The sequence below is a fragment of the Dendrobates tinctorius genome, unplaced genomic scaffold (genome assembly GCF_039654945.1).
Source record: "Dendrobates tinctorius isolate UK_male_01 unplaced genomic scaffold, ASM3965494v1 ptg000057l, whole genome shotgun sequence".
NCBI classification, from domain to species: domain Eukaryota; kingdom Metazoa; phylum Chordata; class Amphibia; order Anura; family Dendrobatidae; genus Dendrobates; species Dendrobates tinctorius.
Genome location: NW_027361725.1, coordinates 3,904,243 through 3,931,492, shown reverse-complemented (window position 1 = coordinate 3,931,492; position 27,250 = coordinate 3,904,243). Strand labels below are relative to the sequence as shown.

The following is a 27,250-nucleotide window of genomic DNA, read 5'->3' as shown; positions in this document are numbered from 1 at the left end:
GACTGCTGTGTCCACTATTTGGCGGGAGAGGTCATGTGCCGTTATGGCATGCCACAACCCTAATGTATATGTAAACTGGCAATGGTATAGATGTGTAGTACTAGAGTGGCAGAGGACTAGAAGGTGACATTTTTTACTATTACACAGCATCATTTGCAAAAACCCCTTTTAAGGTTAAATTCAAACCGGTGATCTACTATTGCTGTTATGGTGTATCAAAAAGTGTGCAGCTCTTAGCCCAAAAAGGCTAGAACATAGTGATTTTTTAGTGACTAGTTTCCAGGCACCTGCTCCGCCAACCTTCTCTAATCATATCTCCACATACCATGATAAAAGTCAACTTTTGGAAATACCTGTCAAAAAGAAAATAATGAGTGACAAAATTATTTTTTCAGAACCATGTCCTCTATCAGGTCCATCTGTTTCCACTTCTCTTCTGAGCTCCAAATATCAAAGGCAAATATATTGTTTTGCCCTGTGGTAGATGGGCTTACTCAGATGCACACTGAGGTAGACAAAGGAACACTGTCTCTTTAAGACTCTCACTGGTTTATTTAGGGTGCTGCATAAACCAGTGGAGAGTAAGCAAAAATAAACAATGCCTGTCACGATTTGACTGGCGAGTGAACTTGGACCAGGGGCACCTTTCCTGGCCCTAACACTGGGGGGTCACCCTAACTCGCCCTGTTCCCTGGGATAATTCAGATGGCGAAGATGCCTGGGCCAATGCCCTATCACCTAGATTAGCCCTTCATCTGTCCCCTTCCCCAACCCAAGGAAGAGGGGGAGCTACTGTGCACTGCAGTAAACCGCCCTGATAAACAAGGCAACAAAGGCAAGGGTAAACTGAAATTAAAATGGCCAATTAACCTCTCTCAACACATAGTGTGCTGGAGGAAACTACTAAGCTTCAAATCACTGAAGCTAATAGCCTCAGTGAAACATATCTCCCCTCCAGTACTTTGCCAGTGACTTTGTCATATGCCTTTTTTGAAGAAACAGATCCTAATTGATGAAAATAATCCAAATTTTACAAAAAAAAGGATATGTTTTGTTTTTCTTACAAAGGGTTAAAATGGTATGAGACAATGGGACAGGGCTGTGTACAATCCCCGATAATGTTTGTCTACCATTACGTTTGTTTGGAAAACTAAGGGTCTCTCTGACATGTAATCCATTCCTTATGCACAGATTATCCTTAGACACCTATTTGCTTATATAAATTGGATTTTTTTATTTTGTGCCTTCAAAGTATTGACCAAGCGCATTGTCCACTGCCAAGAATGTTCGGAATACAAATAAAGAATTAACAAGCCTGACGACTCCGACGGCCATCTGTGATTTAATTGCTCTATCTTGTCCATGTTTTCCATCCATGTATTGTGCCAGTCATCCTCTGGTCAATAGATACTGGTAGGAGATAATAAAATCAGGATATAAGAGTACATTTCACATCTCCCCATCGAGAGAAGGGTTAAATACTTTCGTTAGAGTGACACTTATCTAGAAAGTGCCTACAAGTCCAGATTTTTTTCGGAACATTTTTGGATTTGTCATCCTCCATTAAAGCTTCTGGATACCAATGCAAAACCTACCTACAGTATATGTGGAAGTGGCCCTGGAGCACCAAGGTTAGGGTGTGACTGCTTCGTCTGCACCGCCTACGATTATGCCCCTTTAATTACAATTCCTATTGCTCTGTTCTAAAAAATAGGACTGGCCTTGGATGCAGATGATCTGCATTTTGGCTATTCGGCCTCCTTTAGTTCTAGCAAGTTAACTAGAACTCCCTCTTTGCTACTAATAATTACCAATTTCTCTATTCGTTCCTTTACCGCTTCCTCAGGGGCGGGATGAGAAAGCAGTAGACTAAAGTACATCAGTGGACAACTAAATGAATAGTCATTTGACAGCTATCATACTGAACTTCAGAAATAGAGAGTTTGGGTACATCCTAGAAAAACTCTACTTTGGGCAGCAGCAGAGCTTGTCCTAGCTCTGATTTTATTGCAATGGGTAACACTGGCCATGTAGGACATGACTCGAGCAAGTCCATCAGAGCAGTGAATTCTTGCTTTTTACACAACGCAAATAGTGGAATCCAGAACTGGTGACTCTCCTTTGTGATGACCATGTGCCTCATATACCTTAGTCCCCAAATTGTGGTACTCCAGTTGGTACAAAACTGCAATTCCCAGCATGCCCCAACAGCCTACAGGTTGCAGCAGAAGCTGGAGGACAACCCTAGTATTTGGCTAAATAGTCTATTGACCCCATATTGCCGCACATACCTACAAAATAATAGGTAGGGCCCTGTTATCTATTTTGCATTGTGACCTGGCATCAAGACTTTAATTTAAGGCCGAAGTCACATTTCTGTATACCATGGCCGAGTGCTATGAGATAAAATATGGCACCACACTCGGCCCAGTGTTATTCTATGGGACAGCTCAGATCTGCAATTATTTTCTCATGCTGATTCAGCATGGGACAACAAGTGCAGCATGCTTCAATTTTATCTGAGAATCGGATAGTACTCACCCATACAAGTTTATGATTGCATGTGAAACATTGAACTGCACTTGGGTGTCATTTGAGTGCAGTGCGATTACTGTGCATGCAGGCAATGGAGGAGATGGAGAAATTACTTTCTACATCTCCTCCACAACTTTGCTGTGATTCTTGCATGTGAGAGGATCAGAGCACGTATACTGTGAGAGAAAAGTATAGGTCACAAATAGGGGATCACCCAAGACTGGATTTGGCAAAAAATAGAACATGTAATCTTTATTAAGACACAAATGTTCTATTTTTTGCCAAATCCAGTCTTGGGTGATCCCCTATTTGTGACCTATACTTTTCTCTCACAGTATATAGGTCAGGTTGGATCCCTGTGCTTAGTCAGTGGTGCCCCCTCAAAGTTTGTCTTGTTCCAGAGGATCAGAGCACTGACACTTAAGGGGGCTTCACACATAGCGATATCGCTAGCAATATCGCTAAAGCGTCACTGATTTTGTGACGCAGCAGCGATATTGCTAGCGATATCGCTATGTGTGATACTTACCTCCGACCGGCTCCCCGCTGGTTATCGCTGATCGCGAGAGAACGTCCTGGTCTGTTTCTCGTCGGCGGCTTCCTGTTGGCGCTGACGAGCGACGCGTGGACGCGGGCGGGAGGATGTCTTCATCGCTGCGTCTGACACATAAGTAATGACCGCCGACCACTGCTACGTCGCTGGTGAGATCTGCCTGTGTGGCAGCTCACTAGCGACCATTTAGCGATGCACCAGTGATCCTGACCGGGTCGTATCGTGGTCGGGATCGCTGGTGCATCGCTAAATGTGATGGTACCCTTACCTCGCGAACGCAGCGGAGCAGGAGCAGAACGTCATTAACATATCTCATCTGATGCTATAAACTAATTGACCCCAGCCTCACAAGCTTGATTGGACATCCACTTTAAGGAAAGTTGGTAAAGGTTTGGTTGTCCAAGACTCAGTCAGGATCCTTAAGATCGGTCATTGGTATCAGATCAGACCTGGCGCTGCCACCGTTCAGTGGATTGCAGGTAAATGACTAAAACACTACAGCTCCATACATTTTTGATACTGCCACTCCACACCCATTGAATGTGTTCTGAGCTGCAGTATCCAGGAATGGCTCCTACATGGTGATAGGGGCGTGTAGTTCCAGCTCTGTAAACTGTTTAACTCCTGCCCCCCGCAGAACCTGCAATCAGTTGATCTTGGGGGTGTCGGGTATTAGATCCTACTCTAAGGATGGTTCATCAAAATCCAAGTCCTGGACAATGCCTCTTATCCTTATTTTTATGAATGGCTTAACTAGACAGTGCACACAACAACATCAAAATCCTAGGTGTTCGAAATCCAATGCAAAAGTGTATTTGCTTGCAAAATGTTGGTTTGCAGAGTAGTATAGATTTTCATCCATGGAATGTTCCTGTAGATTTGTGACCTTGTTGTGTGTTGTCTTTTTTTCTTTTTACATCTAAGTAAAATTCCTTTCTATGAGCACAGAGCTACATTTGTATGAGAACAACCTAAATCAATGAAATCGATGCAAAGAACATCCACATATTGTCATCTTGTTCTCCGGACAATGCATCTGGTTCCCAGCTGGGGAGGAAAGTGACAGCCGTATGTCTCCTCCCACACAAGGCGCCCACTGAGTATCGAAAACTTCAAGCTGTAAAAATATACATATATAATTATCCCTATATGGGGCTGAGGAGCGCTGATCGGCAAAGATTGTCCATTCTATAGAGTGGAGGAATCGTTTTATTCCCGCACATTTACTAGGGAGGGGAGGGCACAGCTTTTATGTCTGAAAATGTCTGACAGTTTTTATTCTCTATAATAGACCACGGTTTTATGATTATACATGTTCTACGCAAGGCAGACAAAGCAAATCTGCCACATTTACTTACTTTGTCTTGTACAATTGAAAGATTAAAATACATATATATTCTGTATGTGTCTATCATCCATCTTTCATCAGTCTTTATCCATTCTATACAGGGTAGGGCGGTTGGGAGAGCCCATGAAAATTTGCAAGCAGTCAATGTGGGCAACACCATTACCGTTGGGCTTAAGGACACTGGTGCAGAACGAACTCTTTTGCACCCTGAGTTTGTCCTACCGGAGGAACTCCTTCCGGGGAAGACCCTGACTGTCACTGGTTTTGGAGGTGTTCATCGTTTCCTACCGATGGCCCGGCATTTTCTGTATTGGGGTGTGAGGAGGGTGGGGTATAAGGGAAGTGGGATGTCGGAGAACCTCCACACAAATGTGTTCTTGGGAACTGATCTGGCACGGTTGGTTGCCCGATACATCTCTGACAACTCTCCTAGATCTGATATGTTATGTGATGCAAGTGCCCATACTGTGAATATGATGCATAATAAAAATGTGTGTTGTGGTGCAGGAGGACTCAGCCACATCATGCTGCGGAGTGATGCTGCTGAGGTTCTCCTAAAAGGAGCTAGCATAAGTGCTAAAGGTGATGGGAGCAGGCCTCTAAGGCAAAAAGGAGGCCAAAGAAGGTGTTACCTCCAGCCCGTCCGGCGTGTGAGAAGGTATGTCCTAAAGCTGGGCAGGGTGAAGGCAATGTATGTCCCACAGTCTGTCAGGAGGATGGGGAGAAGGTACCCCTAGCCTGTCAGAGGAGTGGGAATATTGTACCCAAAGTCCATCAGAGTGGTTGGCCGGTATGTCCCATAGCCTGTCGGAGAAATAAGAGAAAGTTACCCCTGGGGGAGACAGCCTGTCCAAGCACTGTCACCAGCGGCCCGAGAGCCCAGAGTGCAGGAATCTCCCTGTCTTCTGGATTCTCATCAACAAGTGGGATCGCAGGGTAAGTGATTGTCCTAGAACAGATCCCAGAGGTTCCTGGTAAATTTGAGGCCTTAGCGTCATGTCTGGCTGCCCTTAGCCAGGAGTTCCAGACCTGTTGGAAGATGCTGAGTGACCCCCCCAGAGAAACCTATCTCCAGAGAGCCTCAGAGCTGTGCATGGAGGAGTACCAAGAGGTGCTGCCTCCGTAGCGCTGTCCAAAAGGGGAAGGTGTCAAGAAAATATGAATTATTTTCCCATGCACAGATTACACTTACATAACTTCCTGCTGGATCGTGTATTGTAACACTAAGCTTGACATGCAGCCCACACGGCTGCAACCCCACTTTCTTTGTCCGTCTGTGGAATTCTGCCCACTCCCTCTCTCTCCTGTGGAATGTCTACTCTCCCCCTCCCTTCAGGTAAATGATCTTTGTGCACTGTGAAATCATAGTCTGCCAGCTCTAGCAAGGAGTAAAGGCCCTGTCACACTAAACGATGTCCCAGCGATCCCACCAACGATCCGACATGATGGGATCGCTGGGACATCGTTAGGCTGATCGCTGGTGAGCTGTCACATAGACAGCCCCAGCGATCAGGACCAGCGACGCTGGACGCTGGTTTCTAATGTAAACGTCGGGTATCCAGGAGCCGCGCGACTCATGGATACCCACTGTTTACCTTGGAAACCGGCGTACACACTGGTTTCCAAGGTAAACATCGGGTATCTAGGAGCCGCGCGACTCCTGGATACCCAACGTTTACCTTGGAAACCAGCGTGATACCCGACGTTTATATTAGCCACCAGCGTCCAGCGTCGCTGATTGCTGGTTTCTCGCTACCACACACAGCGATGTGTGCTGGGCAGCGGGAGACCAGCGATCGAAAAACGGCCCAGGCTGCTCGAGCACGAACAGCGATAACCGGCAGGGAGGTTATGGTGAGGTCGCTGATGTGTCACAAAATCTTAGTGTGATGGGGCCTTAAAGCTTCCCTCCAAAATTGCTTTGTCTATCAGGCATAATATTCCAGGTCGAATTCCATAACACACTATAATCCTACAGACAGGAAAATAGATTTCCAGGATCAGGGTGGTTGGGGCTACGCATGGCAACATTTTGGGGCCTTTAGGCTGTGTGCCCACATTGCATTTTTTAAGCGTTTCAAATGCTTAAAAATGCTAGTTAAAACGCATCCCATGCAATCCTATGGGATTCCGCAGTTGTTGTGCCCATGCTGCAGATTTTTCCGCTGCTGAATCGCATTGCGGAAAAATACGAGCATGTCCATTAATTCGACGGAATCACCGCAATAGGATTGTATTGAAACGCACACTTTACGCAAGTGGCCATGTCCACCATGCGTAAAGTGAGCGTTTCATGTACGGATGGTACCCAGGGTCTGGAGGATGGGAGACCCTCCTCCATGCCCTGGGTACCATATTCCTGTTAAAAATAGAATTAAAATAAAAAAGGGATATACTTACCCTCTGTTGGCCCCCGGAGTCCTCCCGGTCCTCAGTGGTGCACATGACGGCTTTGTTCCCAGGCGTGCTTCGCGCCAAAATGACCTTTGTGATGTCACGGTCATGTGACTGATACGTCATCGGAGGTCATTCTCGCAATGAATCACTGGGAACGGAACTTGCCGCCGCTGAGGAGATCGGGGACTGACAGGAGGTGAGCATACCCATATTTTTTATTTTTTTTATTATTTTTAACATTCTATCTTTTACTATTGATGCTGCATAGGCAGCATCAATAGTAAAAAGTTGGTCACACTTGTCATGCACTATGCCTGACAAGTGTAACCAACCTGTCAATCACTTTTCCAAGCGATGCTTCAAATCGCTTTGAAAAGCGCTTGGATTACGCAAGCTAAAAACGCATGCAGTAGCGCTTGTGTTTTGCGGGAAATTCCGCAGCATTTCTCCAACGTGGGCACATAGCCTTAGGGTCATCAGAAGGTGGGAAATGAGTTTCTTCCCCCCCAGTAACACGCAGATATGCCATGTTTGGTCTCAAAAGAATGGTAAATTTGCAGGGGAAAATGTAATGTCCCTATTGTCACCCTGTGACCTTTCCAGCACAAAAGAGCTGTACCCCCTTGAACTCAGCCCACCAGTGAGGTCATCTAGGGAGGAGTTTCTAGGTTTGTGGCCAAAGCATAAAACCGAAATGCACAATTTGGGATGTGTCAGATGTGGGAGAGTCAGCTAGACAACATGCTGTGCTCACGATCCATTTTTTTAGGAAGGCTCTCCTCCCCTTTATCAACATGTCATACCTGGGACTAAAATATATAAAGTGCTCTCAGTGAGAGAAACAAAATAGGAATCTTGTGGGTATGATACCTTTTAATGGCTAACAGATAATAGTGAATGTTGTTACAAAGCAAGCTTTCGGGTCTTCTTATGTCCCTTCATCAGGCTGATATGACAAAGCCTGATGAAGGGACATAAGAAGACCTGAAAGCTTGCTTTGTAACAACATTCACTATTATCTGTTAGCCATTAAAAGGTATCACACCCACAAGATTCCTATTTTGTTTCTCTCACTGAGAGCACTTTATATATTTTTTTCTACTGGCTAACACGGTACCAAACCACTTTTTTCATCATACCTGGGACTGAGATAGAGTAAGTTTCATATTTTTATCCCTTTTATTTCTGTTTGTACAAATTGTATTTTGTCTCCTTTTTGAAATGTCTTTTGTATTTTTGTAAACACTGCTCTATCTATCTATCTATATGTTATCTATCTATCTATGTTATCTATCTATCTTTTATCTATCACATATCTATCTATCTATCTATATGTTATCTATCTATCTATGTTATCTATCTATCTATCTTTTATCTATCACATATCTATCTATCTATCTATCTATCTAGCTATATGTTATCTATCTATTTTTTTATCTATCTATCTATATGTTATCTATCTATCTATCTATCTATCTATTATTTATTTATCTATTATCTATCTATCTATCTATCAATCATTTATTTATATATTATCTATCTATCGCCAGATTCACATTAGCGTCTTTGTGCGCTGCATTTGCAGCTCATCCATGCGCATGCGTCTTCCGCCCTATCTTTAACATAGGAAGTGCATGGACATGCGTATGTAGGCATTCACATGCGTCTTTGAACGCATGCGTAGTCTGGGTGTGTGCGTCGGGGCACGGCTAACGCAACATGTTGCATTTTTCTGGCGTTGACGTTCCATCAAAAAATGCATACAAACGCATGTAAGGCTGGTTTCACATTAGCGTTTTTTAGCGCAGGGCATCATGAGCGTCCATGCGCATGTGCCATGCACCCCTATGTTTAACATGGCGAGCGCATGGTCTAGCGTTTGCACGCGTTCGTATGCGTTTTTGTGTGCATGCATTTTTTGTAGTGTGAGCCTAGGCACGCCCGACGCAACCTGTTGCATTTTTGGATCCATCCAACGGCGTCAAAAAAACGCATGCGCACACTTGCGCACGGAATGCGACAAAATAATGCATTACAGTCTATGGGACCGCAGGCGTGCGCATGGACATGTGCACGCCTGCGATAGAAATCACAGGCATTTTAAGAGTTAACATGGCTAGAAACTGGTTAAAATGCATGCTCCTAAAAACGCAAACGCATGCAAAACGCATGATGCGTTTTTGCATGCGTTTCTATTGCGCACAAAGCGCAGCGCTAAAAAACGCTAGTGTGAAAGTAGTCTAAAAGCAGCATTTTTAAGCGCATGCATTTAGCGCATGCGTCTAAAAAAGTGTGCGTTTACGTTCGTTTTTGGATGCGCACGAAACGCTGCGCATTTAGACGCTAATGTGAACCTAACCTATCATCTATCTATTGTATCCATCTCGTATTTATCCAAGGGCACATGCAGATGACCATATCATTAGAACAAGTGAGATTCGAAAAACATCGTATCGCACTCGGACTAATGTTATGCTATGGAGCTAAGCCCATGTCCAATGTTTTTATTTTTTTAAATTTTTTTCTCTGACAGTCAGTCCCTGGAAAAAAAATCTTAACATGCCTGACTTTATTCTGATATTGACTGGCCATGCAAATCAATGAGTTCATAGAAACCATCAGACTGCACTCGAATGACATCTGAGTGCAGTCCAATTTCCGCTTAATAACACAATGGAGAAGATGGAGAATTTTTTTCCATGTTCTAATCGTCCGAGAAAATTGGATCACACATTTATCAAACTCAGATGAAGGAATATATACTTGAGTGACCCTCACCTAAGTCACAGGAACATTTATACTTGATTGATTTTCTTTACGTATGAAGCAAAGTGAGATCTGTGGACACAAAGAAAACAACTTATTTGCGGCTAAAGAAATATCATAGAGCAGACCATATCTATGTATTATAAAGATATTAGATAGAGAAAGATACATTTGAATCAGGATTTGTGTTGCAGATATGCTACATTTGCAAAAAAAATTCTCTCTATTATCTATTTTCTTTCTATCTATCTATCTATCTATCTATCTATCTATCTATCTATCTATCATCTATCTCACAGGCACATACCAGTCCTTGCATATAAGGTCAAAAAGGATTGAAACAGCCCACAATACTGTAGTTATAAGGTGCTCTTTATTAGCCCATGCGGCCAATAAAGAGCACCTTATGACTATAGTATGGTGTGCTGCTTCAATCCTTTTTGACCTTTATCTATCTATTAGTGTTGAGTGATACCGTCCGATATTGAGAAATATCAGATCGGATCGGCCGATACCCAAAAAGTATCGGGTATCGCCGATTCCGATACCGGAAGGCCCATTCAAGTCAATGGGACAGAAATATCGGAATTAAAAAAAACCCTTTTTGTACTTGCACATCCTGTTCGGGAGGGGGGAAGAGTGTGGGCGGTGCGTGGACGGACACTGTGCGTGTCTGTGTGTGCGGGCGGGGTCTGTGCGGGCTTGCCGGGGGTCTGTACGGGCCTGCCGGGGGTCTGTACGGGCCTGCCGGGGGTCTGTGTGGGCCTGCCGGGGGTCTGTACGGGCCTGCCGGGGGTCTGTGCGGACTGCCGGGGGTCTGTGCGGGCCTGCCGGGGGTCTGTGCGGGCCTGCCGGGGGTCTGTGTGGGTCTTTGTGTCTGTGTGCAGGCATCGTCCGATGGGACTACAAGTCCTATCGGGCTATGCCTGCTACAATGACAGTGATGACAATGTCCCCTGTGCGGACTGCCAGGGGTCTGTACGGGCCTGCCGGGGGTCTGTGCCGGCTGCTGGGGGTCTGTGCGGGCCTGCCGGGGGTCTGTGGCGGCTGCCGGGGGTCTGTGCGGACTGCCGGGGGTCTGTATGGGCCTGCCGGGGGTCTGTGCGGACCTGCCGGGGGTCTGTGGGGGCCTGCCGGGGGTCTGTGCCGGCTGCTGGGGGTCTGTGCGGGCCTGCCGGGGGTCTGTGCCGGCTGCCGGGGGTCTGTGCGGACTGCCGGGGGTCTGTACAGGCCTGCCGGGGGTCTGTGCGGGCCTGCCGGGGGTCTGTGTGGGTCTTTGTGTCTGTGTGCAGGCATCGTCCGATGGGACTACAAGTCCTATCGGGCTATGCCTGCTACAATGACAGTGATTGACACATTAGCCAATGATGGGACAGTAGTAGTCCCATCATCCGGCTAATGTGTTGAATGTAAAAAAAATATATATATATAGCACCAGGTCTCACCCTCCACGACGTGCAGGTGAAATTCCTGCTGTATGGAGATGACTTGCTGCTTCTGTCACCAACTGAGAAAGGCCTCCAAGACAACCTGAAAATCTTAGAGAAATTCAGCTCCACCTGGGCTCTACCGGTCACCCTAAAGAAAACCAACATCATGGTGTTCCAGAAGAGAAAGAGAAAATCAGACCAGCACCCTTCATTTATCCTCAACAACTGCGCCCTTACAGGAACGGACAAATATATCTATCTGGGCCTAGAGATTCACCGATCAGGGAGCTTCAAACAAGCCATAGAGACCCTGAAAGACAAGGCATGCAAAACCTTCTATGCCATCCGAAGGAAACTCTACCATCTAAAGCCACCAATGAGGGTCTGGTTAAAAATCTTCGATTCTATCATCGCCCCAATCCTCCTGTATGGCAGCGAAGTCTGGGGTCCTCACACCTACCCAGACTGGTCAAGGTGGGATTCAAGCCCAACAGAAATATTCCACCTGGAATTCTGCAAGCACCTTCTCCAAGTCCATCGGAGCACCTCCAACAGTGCTTGCCGGGCCGAGCTGGGCAGATTCCCTCTACACCTAACGGTTCTAAAGAGGGCACTGTCATTCCGGGCTCACCAACGTAGGAGCAATCCAAGCTCCCATCACCATAAAGCCCTGACACATGTAGGGGAAACAGAAAAACCAGGACCCTCGGAACAGCTCACCCAAACCCAACCTGACCAGAAAACCAATCACAACAACCTGACAAAAGCCGGAATCAGGAAGATGGTAGACGAAGGCCAGGAGAGGTACGTAAGTGACTGGAAGAACGACATCATCAGCTCACAGAAACTGACCATGTACCAGAGTCTACAGAGAGACTACAGACTGGCTCCATACCTGGAGAAACTCCAGGACCCCAAAGACCGCAAGATCCTGAGTCGGTATAGACTCAGTGCCCACAGTCTGGCCATCGAATCCGGCCGACACAGGCAGAGCTACAAGCCCAGGGAGGAAAGACTGTGCCAACACTGTGACCAGGAGGCCCTGGAGGATGAGACCCACTTCCTGCTACACTGCTCCAAGTACTCAGCAGTGAAGGACACTCACTTCAGGAGACTCTCACATCTCTTCCCGGATTTCACCACCATGAAGGAGGAAGAGAAAACATACATCCTGCTGGGGGAAGAAGAGAGAGCAGTGGAGATAGCAGCGCAATATGTGAGCGAATGCCATAGACTGCGAGAAAGAGAACTATGATATGCCATGGACTTCTATGGCACCCACCCTGGATATGCCCCAATCCCCCATCCACCTTCCCTATGCCATGGACTTCTATAGCCTCATCCTGGATCTGCCCCCATGCCGCCATCCACCTTCCCTATGCCATGGACTTCTATAGCCCCATCCTGGATCTGCCCCATCCACCTTTCCTACAGCCCCTTCCCAACATCCCTACAGTCCCTATCCCTATTCCATTCTGTACACTTGCTTTGGCAAAACTAATGGGTATTTAGTCCTGCCAATAAAGCTTCTTTGAATCTTGAATCTATATATACATACTACATACATACTACATATATACAACATTCATACAGCATACATACATACTACATATATACTACATTCATACAACATACATACATACTACATACATACTACATATATACTACATTCATACAACATACATACATACTACATACATACTACATATATACTACATTCATACAACATACATACATACTACATACATACTACATACTACATATATACAACATTCATGCAACATACATACAACATACATACTACATTCATACAGCATACATACATACTACATACATACTACATATATACTACATTCATACAACATACATACTGCATACATACTACATATATACAACATTCATACAACATACATACATACTACATACTACATACATACTTCATATATACTACATCCATACAACATACATACATACTACATATATACTACATTCATACAGCATACATACATACATACTACATAATACATACATACTGCATATATACAAAATTCATACAACATACATACATACTACAGGCTACATATATACTTCATATATACTACATTCATACAGCATACATACATGCATACTACATACTACATACATACTACATATATACGACATTCATACAACATACATACATAGTACATACATACATACTACATACAACATACATAGAACATGCTACAGACATATACATACATACTACATACATACTACATACAATACATACATATAGACATACAGTACATATAACATAGAGTACATACTCACCATCACTTGTCACTTTGATCCCCAAAGCCAGTGTCATCTGTGAAAAAATATGAAAATAACAAACAACCGATATACTCCCTGATCCACAGAAATCCATGAGTGTCCCACGCCGATCTCCTGTGGAGAACAGCAGCATCAGCTGATGTGACCGCTCTCTAGGGGCTCCAGGAATCCAATGATGGGAGGTAGGTATCCTTCCACACTGTATTCCTCCGCCACTGTAAAAAAAATAGTCCCTAGTCTCACTTTTGGCATTGCTGTGTGAGAAAGTTCCCATACAGCTTTTGCCATAAAGTGAGATCAGTGAACGATAGTAACCTCTCAGTGATACAGTGCAGCAGATCGTCGTGGGACACTCGTGGATTTCTGCGGATCAGGGAGTATATTGGTTGTTTGTTATTTTAATATTTTTTACAGATGACACTGGCTTCGGGGATCAAAGTGACAAGTGATGGTGAGTATGTACTCTATGTTATATGTACTGTATGTCTATATGTATGTACTGCATGAATGTAGGAATGTATTGTATGTAGTATGTATGTAGTATGTATGTTGTGTGTCTGTAGCATGTTGTATGTATGTAGTATGTATGTAGTATGTACTATGTATGTATGTTGTATGAATGTAGTATATATGTAGTATGTATGTATTGTATGAATGTATGAATGTATTGTATGTAGTATGTATGTTGTATGTAATATGTATGTAGTATGTATATTGAATGTGTGTCTGTAGCATGTTGTATGTATGTAGTATGCACTATGTATGTATGTTGTATGAATGTAGTATATATGTAGCATGTACGTATTGTATGAATGTATGAATGTATTGTATGTAGTATGTATGTTGTATGTAGTATGTATGTAGTATATATTTTGTATGTATGTATGTAGCATGTTGTATGTATGTAGTAAGTATGTAGTATGTATGTATGTATGTTGTATGAATGTAGTATATATGAATGTAGTATGTATGTATGTATGTTGTATGAATGTAGTATATATGTAGTATGTATGTAGTATGTATGTATGTTGTATGAATGTAGTATATATGAAGTATGTATGTAGTATGTATGTATGTTGTATGAATGTTGTATATATGTATGTATGTTGTATGAATGTAGTATATATGAAGTATGTATGTAGCATGTATGTATGTTGTATGAATGTTGTATATATGTAGTATGTATGTAGTATGTATGTAGTATGTATTTTTTTTTCTACATTCAACACATTAGCCGGATGATGGGACTACTACTGTCCCATCATTGGCTAATGTGTCAATCACTGTTATTGTAGCAGGCATAGCCCGATGGGACAAGACCCCCGGCAGGCCCGCACAGACCCCCGGCAGCCGGCACAGGCCCCCGGCAGGCCCGTACAGACCCCCGGTAGGCAGCACAGCCACAACAGTGGTTCATTGCATTATGGGAACTTCCGATTCCGGTATCCGATATTGAAAAAATATCGGTACTCGGTATCGGAATTCCGATACAGCGAATATTGGCCGATACCCGATATTTGCAGTATCGGAATGCTCAACACTACTATCGATCTATTATCTATCTATCTATCTATCTAATTATATATTATCTAAAATCTATTATCTATCTATCATCTATCTATTATCTATTTATCATCTATCTATTATCTATCTATCTATAATCTAGCTATCTATCACTCTCTATTATCTGTCTATCACCTATCTATCTATTATCTATCTATCTATTATCTATAATCTATTATCTATGTATTACATATCTATCTATCTATTATCTATCTATTATCTATATATCTATTATCTATCATTTATCTATCTAGCTATTATCTATCTATTTATCTATCTATCATCTATCTATTATCTGTCTATCATCTATCTATCTCTGCGATAGCCTATTTTTGGTACTCCATTTATGCTGGCGCAGCCTCATGTCTTTCCTCTAATATTTCCTTTTTTATTCCATAATCCACATAATCCTTCCTCTTCTTATTCATCACCCATAAGGACCAACTCTGCCAACCCCGCCGGTTCCATCAGCATTAGAACAATGCGATGCCAGTGATAATGGTGGAAGAAGAGTCGCAGCCTCACAACATTGTCCCTTGTATTTCCGCGTCTTCCACTCTTTTTTTTTTCTCCATTAACTTAACATTTTGCATGTTGAGTTCTACTAAAGCCGCTGAACAGTTCTGCCGAGCTGGAATCTGCGGCATCAAGGCTTAGTCACAGCACATCCGCATCAAGCTCCAACTATCAACCTGCTTTCCTGCAAAGGACTCATATTGCCAGACCCATCTTTCATGAGTTTTCTTTCCCTTGACAGAAATCAGCAGGGTTAGAATAAACTGCATAAGATATCAGCTCCTCAGGAAGGAACATGAAAAAGACCTTCTATCACTTAATGAAAAATAGCTTCTTTTTTGGACAGAACTTCATAGGCTACAATCAAGCAGCAGCACCCCCTTCTTGACGTGCAATAGAGTCAAATCAAGTCGGCATCTATTAATAATATTTCCCCTAGTCCTTTCATTTCTCTGCATGTCCTACCACTGTCAGGCCCCGTGATGGAGCCGAGCCTTTATCTCGTCCGAGTCTGCTCTGTCAGAGTGATAAACAATTCTAACAAGAATCAGAATAAAGATCTTCCCAGTAGACTCAAATAGATAGAGGCCTTTCTCATTTTCTCGACGGAGAAAAAAATTTAATCTAGCGGCTGTGCTTTTCAAGCGTCACATTCAAAGAGATGCAAATTTGTCAGTGCTGAGACCCCGGCTGACTCTGAGCTCTGCGTGAATGTCAAAGGGGGGACTCGAAGCCTTTGACATCTATGCTTTTTGGGGCTATCTGCAAAAAAAAAATCTTTGTACTTTTGCTTTTCAACAATTTTCATAAGTTTTTTTCTTAGGAAATAAAATTGTGCCGTGGGGAAGGTAAGGGAGGGAAAAAAAAATTCAGGTAATTGTGCATAAGTATGGCCGTTTACAATTAACCTACTTGGTGCTGGAGATGAGAGGTCTCCGTTACTTTACCGACATCAGAGGGGAAAAGAGGGTACGGTAGTTTGAGTTGGGATTTTTGAAAAATGTTTTTTGTTATTCGATAAGAAAACAGCCCAGGGAATTCAGGAGTTTTACAACTTGATCTTTAGTTGACAGTACACTTGAGATAACATTCGTTCAGCAGACGGCCATCTATCACGACTCCCCCATGCACATGAGAACATGTCTCAATAGAGCATCCATGTGTTTCCAACAAAAAGAGTGGAGAAACTTGCTGTCAGACTCCTCTAGTAGCAGCCCATCTCCCCTAAAACAAAAAGATCGGACATTAAAGTTCCAAAGGTTCGATCCTATTCACCGCCAACAAGTGTTGGAGGAGAGTCGTGAAGCTCCATACACATAATATGGTCAACCAGTCCAGTGAAATTAGCGGATTCAGAAGGCTTTTATGTAATGTATACTGATGGCCTTTAAATCAGGTGAAGGTGGCTGTACATATGAGATAATGTTCTTCCAGCAGGCAGCCATTTCTCTGTCAACTCTTCCATACACAAGATGGTACAGCTCAGTAGAGCATCCATGTGTTTCTAACTGAGAGACTTGAGAGAGCCACTGTCAGACTTCTTTAGTAGCAGCCCATCTCCCCTGAAAACAAAAGGATTGGGCATTAAATTTCCAAAGGTCGAATCCTTCTAACCCTCCACATCTGTCACGAAATCCCATACACATGGATGGTACAGCTCAGTAGAGCATCCAAGTGTTTGCAACTGTGAGGCTTGAGAGAGCCACTGTCAGACTTCTGTAGTAGCAGCCCATCTCCCCTGAAAACAAAAGGATTGGGCATTAAAATTCCAAAGGTCAAATCCTTCTAACCCTTGAAACTTGTCACGAAATCCCATACACATGAGAGGTTCAACCAGTTCGGTAAAATTGGCGGGTCCAGATAACTTTCATCTAATATATACTGGTTGCCTTTAGCTAAAGTAAAGGAGGCCGAACACAGGAGATCTTTCTTTCAGCAGACAGCCATCTCTCAAGACTCATTCATACACATGAGAGCTCAGCTCCATTGAGAGTCAATATGTTTCCAGTGGAGAAAAATGAGAAAGCCACTGACAGATTCCTCTGTGTTGAAATTCTAAAGAGCTGATTTTGCTCTCCCACCGATATCCTCTGTTAGAGGAGAGTCAAGCGGTCCACATATACATCATATGATAATCCGATAAAGTTGAAGTAGCGGCTTCTAGCCACCTTTCATCTAATATGTATTGGGGTCTTTAACTTAAGCAAAGGTGGCTATACGCATGAGAGTTGCCAAAACGATCTCCCAATGTATGGCAATAGTAGCTGTCAACTTGACTGCTGTGACATGTTATGGCACTCTACTCGTTCAAGGTGTATAAGAACATCAATGCTATTGAAAGTTAAAAGTTTGTATGTTGCAAGTGTTGCGTGACAGCCAACATGTACTACAGTGTGTATGGAGATTATTCAGACCACTTTAAATTTATCACTCTTTGTTTCATTGCAGCCATTTGATAAATTAAAAAAAGTTCATTTTTTCTCATTAATGTACACTCTGCACCCCATCTTGACTGGAAAAAAACAGAAATGTAGAAATTTTTGCAAATTTATTAAAATAGAAAAACTGAAATATCACATGGTCATAAGTATTCAGACCCTTTGCTCAGACACTCATATATAAGTCATATGATGTCCATTTCCTTGTGATTCTCCTTAGATGGTTCTACTCCTTCATTGGAATCATAAGGTCAAAGGAGCTGGCCAAGGAATTGTGGCAAGGCACACATCTGGCCAAGATAAAAGAATTTCTGCAGTATTCAAGGTTTCCTAGAGCACAGTGGCCTCCATAATCCTTAAATGAAAGAAGTTTGGGACCACCAGAAGTCTTCCTACACCTGGCCATCCAGCCAAACTGAGCAATCGTGGGAGAAGAGCCTTAGTGAGGGAGGAAAAGTAGAACCCCAAGATCACTGTGCCTGAGCTCAACAGATGCAGTAGGGAGATGGGAGAAAGTTCCACAAAGTCAACTATCACTTCAGCCGTCCATCAGTCGGGCCTTTATGGCAGAGTGGCCAGACAGAAGCCTCTCCTCAGTGCAAAACATATGAAAGCACGCATAGAGTTTGCTAAAAAACACATGAAGGACTTCCAGACAATGTGAAATAAGATTCTCTGGTCTGATGAGACAAAGATCTTTTTGGTGATAATTCTAAGCGGTATGTGTGGAAAAAAACAGGCACTGCTCATCACCTGCCCAATACAGTGAAACATGGTGGCAGCATCATGCTATGGGGGTGTTTTTTAGTTGCAATTGAAGGAAATCAATACAGCCAAGTATAGCGATATCTTGGATGAAAATCTCTTCCAGAGTGCTCTGGACCTCAGACTTGACTGAAGGTTCACCTTTCAATAAGACAATGACCCTAAGCACACATCTAAAATTAGAAAGGAGTGGCTTCAGAACAACTGTGACCATTCTTGACTGGCCCAGCCAGAGCCCTGACTTAACCCCAATTGAGCATCTCTGGAGAGAAATGAAAATGGCTGTCCACCAACGTTCACCATCCAATCTGACGGAACTGGAGAGGATCTGCAAGGAAGAATGGCAGAGGATCCCCAAATCCAGGTGTGAAAATCTTGTTGCATCATTCCCAAGAAGACACATGGCTGTACTAGCTCAAAAGGGGCTTCTGCTCAATACTGAGCAAAGGGTCTGAATACTTATGACCATGTGATATTTCAGTTTTTCTTTTTTAATACATTTGCAAAAATTTCTACATTTCTGTTTTATTTTCAGCCAAGATGGGGTGCAGAGTGTACATTAATGAGAAAAAAATGAACTTTTTTGAATTTATCAAATGGCTGCAATGAAACAAAGAGTGAAAAAATTAAAGGGGTCTGAATACTTTCTGTATCCACTGTACATCTGCATGGTTACTAAAATTGGGAGGGAAAGATTAGCTGCTAGAGTCTACTTTAGCATCTCCAATGACTGGCATCATTGGCATCTCCTGTGCCTGCAACATCACGATATGTGCCTCTCCATGAGGTGTAGCCAGTGCAAATGGGCAGAAGATGCGACCGAGGATAAGATAGAAAAAGACAACTGGACCAGAGCAAGCTTGTGAGACGTTAGTTGACTATGGTCAGCCACCATTTTGCTGGATTTTTCCAAAGCAAGTTACCCAAAAATTGGATTTTTGGGATTTTATCTATTTCTTTTTTAAAATTCAAGTTGAATTTGATTTCCCCTCTGTTCAAATTACTCTTCTCTATTAGACATTGCAAAACTCTATGACACTGGTGTAACTTCCATGCTAAGACCAAGCATGCCTGACCCTTCTCAATTAGGTAACAATCAAAAAGACACCATCCTTCACCGAACTTTTATGACCAAGTTTTGGCCAACATGTTTAGCCATCTGCAACCACTTTTGCCCTTTTATTATAGAGAATGGATCCATCATAGAATCTAGTGGATTCCGACAAATTCTTGTCTTCTGGTTGTCATTTTGCAGGTGTCCAATTGATAAGGACTAGAGAAATGCAAATTGAATTTTTTCAGTTTGATTCAGGACAATTATTTTAAGAGCTGTGAAGGGATTAAACAAATAATAAAATATTATACTCACTTGTCCTAGGCTCTTCTCTCTCGGGATCTTTCCTTGTTTAAACAGTTGGAGCACAGCGCACAGCATTAACAATATGTTTCTGCCTTAAAGGGGTCACTAGGTTTCAATTGGAGGTACGTCCTACGAGGATCTGGGAATGTTTAGCTTACAAAAAAGAAGGCTAAGAGGAGACTTAATAGCAGTCTACAAATATTTGAAGGAACATCACAGTGTAGAGGGATCATCCTTATTCTCATTTGCACATGGAAACATGAGAAGCAATGGAATGTAATTGAAAGGGAGAAGATACAGATTAGGTATTAGAAAAAATGTTTTGACAGTGAGGGTGATCAATGAGTGGAACAGGCTGCCATGAGAGGTGGTGAGTTCTCCTTCAATGGAAGTCTTCAAACAGAGGCTGGACAGACATCTATCTGAGATGGTTTAGTGAATCCTGCATTGAGCAGGGGGTTGGACAAAATAACCCTTGAGGTCCCTTCCTACTCTAACATTCTAGGATTCTAGGATTCTACGACATAAAGGGGGTCTCTGCTCACGCACTGACATTCAGATCTTCCAGCGCTAACTAAACCTTACAAAGTTGCACGGAGTGTGACGAAAAGACCTTATGCTACTGTTATAAAGGGGACAATATCTGTAAGTGTCCAATACTAGGGCATGTGGGTATAATTTTTTTTAACCATTTACCTCCTTACAAATTACTATATTTTGGAGCCTGTTGACATCTTAAGGCATAATAAATGTCTTTTCACTGAAATTAGGGCAATATTGAATCTGATATGATCTGGATCAAAATCCAATCTGTCGGCCGATCTGAGTGAATCTGAATGTAAATAATTTTGGTATTTATGTTCATCTCTAGTTAGAGCTTAAATGTCTTGAAGTTTGTAGTGTCAAAGTTTGAAATGAGTGTTGTCATTTCTCTGCCTTTTTAATTTTGATCTGCAATACCACACACAGACAAGGACTAAAGTGAAGTTGTTTTTATGAAGAAGAGGGAAAAAAGTCTTGTCTAGGATACGCCCCCTCACCCCCTTGCAATAACTCAATTTTCATAAACCTTTTCTATTTTTATTTTATTACCTTGAATAAAATATCATTGAAAAGAAGGATGTAGACTTAGAGAGTTCAGAGGTAACCTGATAGGGTCAAAATCACCAATATTATAAATGGTACTGTACTTTGGGGCTGTTACAGGAGCTTTTGTAGCCAGCCAAGTGTCTTTCAATTTTTGTTTCATGGATTTTCATCCATTCTTCCTTGGACAATTCTAACAATTCTGTGAGATTCCTTGGTTATCTTGGATCCTCTGCTATTTTGAGGTCTAGCCACAGATTTTCAATGATTTTCATATCAGGGGACTGTGAGGGCCATTGTAAAACCTTCAGTTTGTGCCTTTTGAGGTCATCTTTTGTGGATGTTGACATGTGTTGAGGATCATTATCCATTGGAGAAGCTATCCTCTTTTCAATTTCAGCTTTTTTACAGATGGTGCTATGTTTGAATCAAGAACTTATTGAAATTTCATTGAATCCATTCTTCCCTCTACCCGTAAAATGTTCCCAGGGTCATTGGCTGCAGCACACCCCCAAAGCATGATAGATCTACCCTCATGCTTAATGGTTGATGAGATGTTCTTTTCCTGAAATTCTGTGACTTTTTTTCTCCACACATATCATTGATCATTGTGGACACAGAGTTCTATTTAAACCTCAATGGTCCACAGGACTTGTTTCCAAAATGCATCAGGCTTGTTTAGATGCTCTATTGCATACTTCTGACCCTGAATTTTATGGTGAGGATGCCAGGAGAAGTTTTTTCTGATGACTCTTCCATGAAGGCCATATTTGTGCAGGTGTCTCTGAACAGTAGTACCACAAACTCCAGAGTCTACTAAACCTTTATGAAAGTCTTTTTCAGTTAAGTGAGGATTCTGATTTGATTCTGCAGCAATCCTACAAGCAGCTCTCACTGAAATTTTACTTGGTCTTCCAGAGCTTATCTTGACCTCCACTGTTCCTGTTATCTGCCATTTCAAACTGAGGAAAGGGCAACTTGAAAATGTTTTGCTATCTTCTCATAGCCTTCTCTTGCATGCCTCTACCATTTTTCATTTTCAGAGTGCTAGGAAGCTGCTAAGAAGAACCCATGGCTGTTGTTTTTTGGCACAAGGTTAGAGAAGGCCAGGTTTTTATAAAGCTGGACAATTTGCATCACCTGGCCTTTCCTAATGATGATGGGGAACAAGCCATAACCCTAACAGGCTAATTAAGGCCTGAAACCTTGGTCAAAGTTATCTGAGCACACAAATCCAAGGGTACCCAAACTTATGCATCGGCCCATTTTCCTTTTTGCAATTTTTAAAATGTAAAAAATATCAATATTTTTCTTTTTTTGCCTAAAATAAAAAGAAAATGTTTCATGTTTACTTTTAGGACTTTTAGAGATCATTTCGTCTTCAGCTTCACGATAACAGTAATTTTGACCAGGGGTGCCCAAAATTTTACATGCCACTGTATGTCACGTGATTCTGTACACTGGGGCCTGGTACAGATTTATATTGCACCTCTGCTTGAAAGATAGTTCCCCTTTTTAAGGCAGTAGCATATGGCCAGGGTAGGGTTCTGGCATGGAAGGGGTCAGTGCTGTGCTGAGCATCTTGCTTCGTTCCCCTGCACAGTAGGCATTAAATGCGCATCATAAGCAGCGTTCTGCAGGTTTCACACTACTTATTTACAAAGCCTAATGGAAATCTGAGACTCTTTGAAGGGCAAGCTGTTTTCCATGCAAGAAATGTATAAAACAGGTGAGTATAAATAGCAACAGATGGGGAGCAGTATAAGGTGGACCTCCGCTAACATCCAAACATCTCCTGCCGGAGAGCATGGAGAAAAATAACCCAGCGGTATGTATAGTGTGGGGTCATCAGGGCGAACACCAGCGCATTACTGATCAGGGAAATAAGATGATCTCTTACTTCAACCACCTGAGACTCCCTTGAGATTAACACTATAGATGCCGAAACACACCAAGATCAGAGGCCAAACAGGAGACTATGGTTAACCCTTTCATAGCTAAGATTTATGCATCTCCCTAAAAAATAAATTCAGGTCCTGGAGGATCAATTTAGGGACACTAATAATATTGTTATACTATCACTCATTCGACATGTAATAGAGGTCGCATGTAAAATCGGTCTATTTTATTACTCGCATCTTGGCATAAGCTTTCCAAAGGATAAGTAAGAACTTCATGAGGATCAGACTAATGGGACCAATAACTGGTCCTGAGAACGATGCTCTGGAATGCTCTTAGAATGGAAAAGTGGCCTCACATGCACTGTACCCCATCATTCATGGTCTATGGGACTACTGGAGGTAGCTCACTGCAGCGTTTGGCCAATGTTCCATTCAGTACCAAGTTATTGGATTCATGGGGGATCCCAGCTGTGCAGGACCACCGCTAAATAACAACGGAGCATTTCAGAATGGGAAAGATCCCAGTAATTTGACCCTTGTCAACCCATCTACCTACAGTAAAGATAATAACTAGCTGATTGATGTTGGTTCGACCGTTGAGTTATCGGAAGATTGATGTGCACTTGGTCGTGATGTGAGGTGCTGCTGGAACGAGGTACATGATCCCTCGACCAAGGCAGGAGGAATTCACCGAGCAGATAAAGCAGATGAATCAAAAAAGGTGCTGGAAGATATGCGGCAAAGTTACATAGGAAGTTTCAACCCCTCCGGGGTCTTTATCTTAATGTCGCTGTGATGACTGGGCTCCATGCAGGACCACCATTAAAGTCTGATGAAGCATTTCATAATTTGAAAGGTTCCTGCAATTGGACCCTCAACCCAGCAATCTACAGGACAGGTAATAATTGCAGATATCTGAGTTGATGAAGACCTCCTCCAATGAAAACAACAAGGCTCTGAAATAACTCATAAGAATGTAATGCTGGCCGCCCATGAGGTCCACCCATCCATTCATTGTCTACAGGACTTTGACCCGTGATCCATACACAAAGAGAATATCAGAGCCATGTTCTTTGATCATGGGGTCCCAGAAGATGGAATGTCCAAAATCAGAGCATTCTGATGGGGTATTGCAAAGTGTCGTTTTCAAAATAATGGCGATCCCAGAGATTCAACCCCAGTCAATTTACCGTAATCGGAAATAACCCTTTCAAAGAAATGTATGAGATTAGAATAATATGGATGTTTATTTTCTGAAGATAGCGCCACTGTTGTCCATAGGTTGGGTTTGGTATTGCAGCTCGGCTATTGTGCTTTGATTAGGATTTAAAATCCTGGTTAAAGACACATGCGATTGGCTAAAAGTAGAAATGAAGTTTTTATTGTATAGGAAGAGCCCCTTTAAATTAAGAAGTGAAGAATAATCCACCAAAAACACTAAAGGTGTTGAATAAAATGAGAATGAAAGGAGGAGTTTTCTTCAGACACAGAGGCATTCTTGTCCATGGGCTACATGTATTTACCACATATTTGGCTAGTTTTCCCCATTAAAACCCCAAGAAGAGGCCCCCTCACCTGTCAGATATTTCAGGTATGTCTTGTGTTCACAGTTCCAAGTGGTACATAGTAGTAAACATAAAAAATAAAACATGGATGTAATCTTCCAGAAACAGCGCCACCCTTGTCTACAGGTTGTGTTTGGTATTACAGCAGCTAATCTCCACTGCAGTGAATGAGGCTGGATAGGTGCTGTATTTGGTGGAATGCCACCATGTTTTTTTGGTAAAGAGTTAAAGATTATATAAACATCTTGATTTGGTTCAGGAGACCATGTGACTCATATGGAATAAAGGTTCCTAGTACATGCATACTTTCCTACAAAAAAGTTAAATGGGGGGTCTGTCAAAAAGTGACTACTTTTCAGACTTTGTAGGCTCAAATTAAATTTCTTGACTATGCCCCTAAAACGCCTCCAATAATAATCCTTGCATCACAAGCCAAACATGTGACCTTATCGGAAAGACTTTGACAATTAATATAATGAGAACCTGGCACCCACACCAATCAGCTGACCCTAAACCTCGGCAGGGACGTGGCCGCTCTCTCTTGCTCGGTAAGGATAAATGCCTCCTTTGTTCTCTCTGCAGATTTCTCCCTACTGAGACTTCTCTTGGTGCCTATGTAAATTGAAGGGGCTTCACAAACAGGGCACCTTTTTTTGAGAATTTCCCAAAAGTTCTAGTAAAATGATAACTTAATTAATCTGCATATTTGAGAATCTTCTTCATCCAAAACCCTTGTATCAAAGATGGTCTTGCTTATGGGACTACCCCACATCCCACTACCTGCATTCAGCTGACCAAAATCTTACCCATCAGAATCCACAGACATCAATCGGACATGGTGGTCCTCAAGGAGCACCTCAATCTTTTCCTCATTCCGTTGTCAGTTAATTGACCCCCAACTAAGGGGTGGTCTATGCCAGATGACAAAAATTGACCCCTCAAATGTCGAGAAATCCTCATCATTATGAACCCAACGCCAAGCCACGAACGCGATCAATGACTGAACTATGTAGTGAAAATTAACCTATTCAATGCCAGCCACACACACAAAAAAGGGAACCCAAGTGTCATAGCCATAATTAACCCTTTAATTACCGGGGTTTAAGAATGTACTCAAGTCATTCGGCACCCCTTACACGTTGTCATTTTAGGATATTAGGTTGGGGGTTTTTTTTGTTTTTTTTTTCCATCCGCCTTCGTATTCTTTTATGTGTAGCAAAAAATAAAAAAATAAAAATAAAAAACTCATAGCATTATTAACAGCCACACAGTAAGAAATTGTATTTTAAACTCATTTATACTTTACAGAGGGAAGCAATAATGAAAATCCTTGTAAATCTGTATCTGATTTCTAATATTCGTGTTATGGCAGAACATGTACTCTGGGTTTATGTTGAGTGTAAATTATTTTAGAAATCTTGTCAGGTATAGTGCATTCCAAGGTTCACTTGCAAATTTTAATCAGGGTAACATGGAAGGGGATATGCAGGCTAGATTAAAATGTATTCTTTCACCTTGTACTGATTCCGGGGGTTCTGAGAGAGATATATATATATATATATATATATATATATATATATATATATATATATATATATACACTGTGAAAAAAAATAAGATTGGTCCGTCTTGCATGACACAGGAACACACTGGGAAGTGTGTGAAAGCATATATATATATATTCACTTTATATCTTACCCAATTTTCATGTGATAGATAGGTTGTTAATAAAAATTGGGTAAGATCTAAATTTAATCTATATAAAAAAAAGTAAAAATTGAGCGGTGAATGAAGAAAAAAATTATACTTACAAAAGAACAGAATAAAAATAATAAAATTTGTCTAAGATCTAAAAGAATTGCATGTAAAAAAGTAACATTTTATTAACGTATAACAAAAAGGAAAAAAAGAATAAAATAAAAGCTAAAACAAAATTAGACAAAAAATACAAGTTGAGTAAGGTATAAAGAAGCATGCTGAAAAATAGAAGGTATAAAATAAAAAGTAAAACTAAAATTTAAGGAGTACATGAACCTACTTATTAAGGAAAAGAAAGTAAAGAAATATTTATACAAAAATATATAAGAAAAATAAACCAATAAAAATAATATTTTAGTAGTGGATAAATACATATTTATCTAAAAATAAACAAAGCAAAATATAAATAAAATGTGGGTAGTGTATAAATATTTATATAAAAAAAGCTCAAATAAAAAAAATTGGTAGCGTGTAAATGAATAAAATTATGAATTAGGTAGTGGATCATAAAAAAAATAAAATAAAATTATAATTTTGGTAGAGGATAAATAAATATTTATATAAAAGTAAAATTAAAAGGAAAGAAATAAAAATAAGTAAATCAAGCAGAAAGATCCTCCCAGCAGACCCCAGAGATGGAAGTGTTTCTCATTTTCTCCATGGCAAAATTTAATCTAGCGCCTTGGCTTTTCAAGCGTCATATTCAAAGACATGCAAATCTGTCAGTGCCTAGACCCTGCCTGACTCTTAACACTATGTGAATGTCAAAGGCTTAAAGGTCGTCGTTCTTTTTTTTTTTTTTTTTTCCTCCTTCCATTCCGACTAAATTACAATAAAAATGAAAGCATGACGCACCTCTACCTGTTTGTTCCAAGCCCGTCTGCTATTTTGCTGATCTGCATGGCATGAAACAATCTGTTCGCACAAATGAGAGGAGTACAGGAGACTAGCGC

At 41.7% G+C, this 27,250-nt stretch overlaps 1 long non-coding RNA gene across 1 annotated transcript; it reads right to left on the bottom strand.

The window, feature by feature from the left end:
• Window positions 1-1,236: 1,236 nt before the first annotated feature.
• On the bottom strand, window positions 1,237-27,250 carry LOC141092027 (uncharacterized). Its single transcript, XR_012232655.1, has 3 exons — window positions 27,153-27,250; window positions 9,612-9,671; window positions 1,237-1,410 (listed from the first exon to the last, which is right to left on the bottom strand). It is a non-coding gene; the product is annotated as an uncharacterized lncRNA (long non-coding RNA).